Raw genomic sequence first — 5,557 nt, forward strand, 5'->3', positions numbered from 1 at the left:
TACTATTACAGGCTACCTTAGTTTCCTTCCTATCCTTCAGGAAGCTGGAAGAGCACAGAGCAGTCAGATTTTCCTGAACTACTCTGCCTATAGCCTTTTTGGATCTCCAGGGAAATAATGCCTGAAGCAAGATTAGGTAAATGTGGAAAGTAAACACCCAGGGGAAGTAGGGACATTACCATGGACAGCTTAGCAACATTTGGCCTGAATCTATTTAGAAATGCTTTTGGGAATACAAGTGTTTAGAGCTTTCAAAGGCCTATTAATTTATGATTGTCAGTTAACTTTATATTCTGTTCTTTCTAACCAAATTTTCTTCAGGTGTAGGCATAAAATGACTGAGTCCTAGTGCCTGAATACCTGTGTTGGCTTCTGCAGGAATTTAAACATAATTTTTACTTAAGTTTTAGTGAATTAGTATTAATATGTTCAGTTGGCACTTGAACTTCCTAGCCTGCTTTCCTGGAACATAAATATGCACTACTCCTTGCATCACTGATACTTTTTGCTAATATTTCCAAGTCCACTTTCCTTGCAAACTTGTAAAGTTATTAAGATGTGTTGAGATTTCCAAAATATTTGCAGAGAATTACTCTGGATGTGCTTAAATTACTGGTTTGTAATTTATTTATAAAATATAATTTATTACATTTTATTGCAGATTTTGATACTGGGGATGGATTGGCAGAGTGAGTATCTGGGGTAAAATTCTTCCTGATGCATTCTAAAAATAACCTGATAGCCACTCAGATCTTCTGGTTGTACTTTACTCATGGCACCTGGGCTTTGGAAAGGTCCCACCAAACATGTGCTAAGCTAATTATATGTTCTTTATTCTATATACTCTAATTTCATTCTAAAGGCTATAACTTCTTTTGCAGCATATGATAATTTGATTACTATAAAATGTTTTATCACACTTTAGTTTTAATTTTGCATTATATGTAAGTAAAGTTCTTGTTAAAGTAATAGAGTTAAAGTTAAAACATTTGTAATTGGCAATGAGATTCATTGTGCCCTGTTTGTGTGTTTGTATGCATTCCTTCATATTACTATTAAGAAGTATCCCAGATTATGCTTGAATATCTACAAATATAAAGAATTTCCTATATTTAAAACCCCTGTCATCTTAAAATAGACTAGTTTCATCTAAATCAACTAAGGGAAGTTTATTTCATGCTACATTCTGATACATTAAAGAAAAGTTTGAGTATGCCATGGAAACTTTAGTTTAAATATAAGATCTTCTATTCTTATGCTAAAAGTGTAACCAAAAGGGCACTCAGAATTTTTATTCAGTACTATTTAAGAGTAAAGTAAATGTTTAACAATATTTTTATAGTGCAAAAGAATCAGGCTAGTGAGTAGAATTAAACCTTCCCTAAAAGGAACAATCTTATCAAACCAGCTTAATTGTTTTCACTAACATATAGCTGAAATTAAATTTTACCTGGTCACAGTTTTTAAATTTATGTTGTGAATTTTTTTGTTTTTTGTCTTTATTTTTCCATTTGACTTAACTGTGTAATTGTGCACGACAACTTCTGTCTTTCTAAACTAATCACTCAAAGAGGAAAGACTGTAAAAGAAAAATGTGTGTTAAGTACCACATTGTCACTGGGGTATTTCACATTACCTCAGGCACCCCTCATTAAAATCTGAATTATGTTATGATATCATAATTATAAGATGAGTAAGGTGAGGGTTAAAGAGATTAAGCAATTAGCTCAAGGATCACACTGTTTTTCTTTTTAATTTAATTTATTTATTTATTATTTTTGGAGGGTACACCAAGTTCAATCATCTGTTTTTATAAACATATCCCCATATTCCCTCCCTCCCCTGACTCCCCCCACACTGTTTTTCTTTTTAACACTCCTTAACATTTCCACCTCTTTCTGTTACCAGTGTTCTAACCATGTGCTCAGAGATTGTCTGATACTCTTTATTTCATAAATTGTGACTTTAATTTTTACTTAGATTGCTTCCTAAATTTCTCTGTGACTAAAATATAGTTTATATGACAATGATTCTGAGTTTTCTCTTTTTCCCTCTGCTAACAAAAAGGTCAGATTACAGGATGCAATTTTAAGAACTGTTGTGGATTAAATGCCAGTGATACTCTAAAAACCAAACAGGAAACCCAGAATAGGAATTTACATGTTGCTAAAACTGAAAAAGATTATTTCAAAATGATTTAGAATCAAAGAGCTCTGGAATATATGTTTATATTAAATATTCCATGTGTCTTTATATACTTATTCAGAAAATGAACTGGGTGTCTGATAACCCATCATCTTGCATATTTTATTCTATTCAGATGATAATTCAAAAGAGCATTATCATTATTGTCCTCCATGACACCCTTTTCCCAGTCTCTCAGCTGTGAAGCATGAAATGTAGCCCTTGATGAGGGAAAATCAAACATTTTGTCTTCTAACATCCACAATGGTTGTCAGTTCAGGAATGGTTACCTTAGTCATCTTTATTGTCTTGTTTGTTTCTTATGTCATTATATTATTCTCCGACCCTGAAAAGTTGCTTAGATCCTCTGGATGAGTTTCTTTTATTTAAAATCAAAGATTCAGATTACTCAAGTGATTTCTAACTTTAAATTGTTTGCAGTGAACTTATAATAATTATTTTTAAATTAAATGGTTTTAGGTAAATAAGTGTATCTAACAATGAAAAAGATTTTCATCTCATTTACCAAAACTGGTATCAGTTGCAATAAGTAGAAGGTAGGTAGAACCCTATCCCACCTAAAACTTTTCAATGCTTATTAGTTAAGTTTAACTGAAGAACATTCTGTGCCTGATAATTATTCTTAAAATAAAAACATACTGAAACTTTCTTCTTTGTGAATTTAGACTTTTGAGTAATAATTTAAAAATAGAGTTAATGCTCCACAGTAAACATAATATTTTTTAATGCCAACTGGGAAAATCTTTGGCATCTATAACAGTCTCCAAGACTACCAAACACTTAGATATTGATTTTGAGAATTACTGGAGTTGATGGTTTCCATATAAGCTTACTAAAACACATCTTTATTTTTTTTTAAGTAGACATTTGGGGGCACAGATTTGACTGTAACATCAGATGCAGACTAAGGTATAAAGTGTACAAGCTTTTGCAAACCACTTAGGACAGACACTTCCTCATTAATATGATAAGTCCTGCAAGTGCATTGTCTCTATCCTTCATTCATTTTGCTCTAATTAAATAATGTCTGAAGATTAAACATTAGTTACATAAAATGCATAACTGTGATTTGTTTATTTATTATTGCCACAAATACCAGTATGTGCTGTCTGACCACAAAGTTTATATGAAATTATCCTCTGTGTCACCTCTTTTGATTGATGTTAGTTCCTTAGATTGTAATAAAATGTATGTAATTTCTAGCAAAATCCATAATATATGCTAAATTCAAAAATATGTGGGCAGTTGAATTATTTCATCTAAACTTTAATGATTGCCATAAGAAACTTCAATGATGGTAATTATTTTTAATTGCCTTTCCATATGAAAAGTAAAGAGAATAAATGAATAAATTTGCTATTTTTTCACTATTCCCATTGTTAAACACATTCTTCCTTTTGCTGTGAGGTTCTCAAACATTCTTTACTTTTTAATATTAGAGCATCACATAGGTTTAGCATGATCCATTGGCAATGTTTACTCACAAGCAAAAGAGAGTGTGCTCTGTAAGAATTAAAGTTTTGGAGTTTAGGCTGGGATGATGTGTAAACACATTTGCATTTCCTGATGAGTCACTCCCAGATAATTCAGAGAATTGGCCAAATATGTTAAAAAAACTAAAGTTAACCTTATGTATTTGGTATATACATTTAAAATATACACAGAGAAGCATTTTTTGATTTAGGTCAATTTTTTTAAAAATCTTCTTTGTTAGGTAAATAACATAATTGACACAAAAATATTTTTAATTTTCAAAATATTTAAATATTGAAATCATCACTGATAAAATTAAGTAAAATATATAATCATTCCCATTACAAAAGTGTTCCACAATAGATTATAAAATTAGAAGCAATTGAAAAATAATGCAGCTTAATTCAGTAAGTTGAGAATAATATTGATACTATATCTATTTTTAGTAAAATTTGTATGTTTGTGTTCATACTGTTAATTTTCACCAAATTTATGTTTTATTTCTTTCAGATACATAATTCATTTCTATATAACATACATCAAACTCAAATATATGGAAGACCGGAAAAACACCTCAGAATTCATTCTTTTGGGACTTTCTAATGACCAGAACATACAAATGTTTTGCTTTGTGCTCTTTTTATTCTATTATATTATCCTGTTGGTAGGAAACCTTCTGATCCTTGTGTTCATTCTATGCAGTCCTCTTTTTAATCAACCAATGTACTATTTCCTCAGCCACTTATCTTCCATGGACATCTGCTATACCTCTAATGTTACACCCAAATTAATTGGTGACCTGCTATGGGGGACAAAAAACATTTCTTATGATAATTGCATGTTACAGGTCTTTGTGATGCACTTGCAGTACTGAGTTCTTCATTCTTACTGCCATGGCCTTTGATTGCTATGTTGCCATTTGCAAACCTCTCCACTACATGATTATCATGGACAGGACAAAGTGCAATCTTCTAGTCCTGGCTGCTTGGGTTGGTGGGGCTCTCCATTCCTTTCCTCAATTATCTATGATGATCCAGTTGCCTTTTTGTGGGTCTACTGAAATTGATCACTATTTTTGTGATATCTTTCCTTTGCTTAAAATTGCTTGTACTGATACCTATATCACTGGTGTCCTTGTGGTTGCCAATTCAGGATTGGTAGCCTTAGTTACTTTTGTTGTCTTATTTGTTTCTTATGTCATTATATTAGTCACTTTAAGAAATCACCCAGCTGAGGGAAGACACAAAGCCCTCTCTACCTGTGGGTCTCATATCACTGTGGTCATCTTATTTTTTGGACCATCAATCTTTGGCTACCTTAGACCTCCTACTACTTACCCTGAGGATAAAGTATTTGCATTATTTTACACTATCATTGCCCCTATGTTCAATCCCTTAATCTATACATTGAGAAATACAAAGATGAAACATGCCATGAGAAAAGTTTGGTGTCAAAGATTATTTTCAAAGGAAGCACACAATTAACTTGAAGAAGCTTATACATAAGCAAGTTTATAAAAGAAAAGATCTTAATGTAAATTAAAAAGCCAAGAATATATCACAGATTTTTTTATGTTCTATCATCATTTGAATGGAATGACTGAGAAAAATAGACATTAGAAGTCTAAAGTAAAAACTAAACCAACACTAATTTGTGCATAACAAAATAATTGGAAACTTGGTTAAATTTGTAGAGTATTATGGTGGTGTAGGTATGATTCCTTGCAAGGAAACAAAACAAAACAAAACAAAACATCTGGTTCAAAACAAATAAGGCAATGCTATATTGATCCTTGAATGTTAAAAGAAAATATTTCAAATTATAATTCTTTTAAAACTCTAGACTTATGTGTCAGACCATCCAGTGACGCACATCATAT

At 31.5% G+C, this 5,557-nt stretch overlaps 1 pseudogene; it reads left to right on the forward strand.

Moving 5' to 3' along the window:
- Positions 1-4,231: 4,231 nt before the first annotated feature.
- On the forward strand, positions 4,232-5,162 carry LOC130850053 (olfactory receptor 4P4-like; annotated as a pseudogene).
- Positions 5,163-5,557: the final 395 nt, after the last annotated feature.

Source organism: Hippopotamus amphibius, chromosome 3 (genome assembly GCF_030028045.1).
Source record: "Hippopotamus amphibius kiboko isolate mHipAmp2 chromosome 3, mHipAmp2.hap2, whole genome shotgun sequence".
NCBI classification, from domain to species: Eukaryota; Metazoa; Chordata; class Mammalia; order Artiodactyla; family Hippopotamidae; genus Hippopotamus; species Hippopotamus amphibius.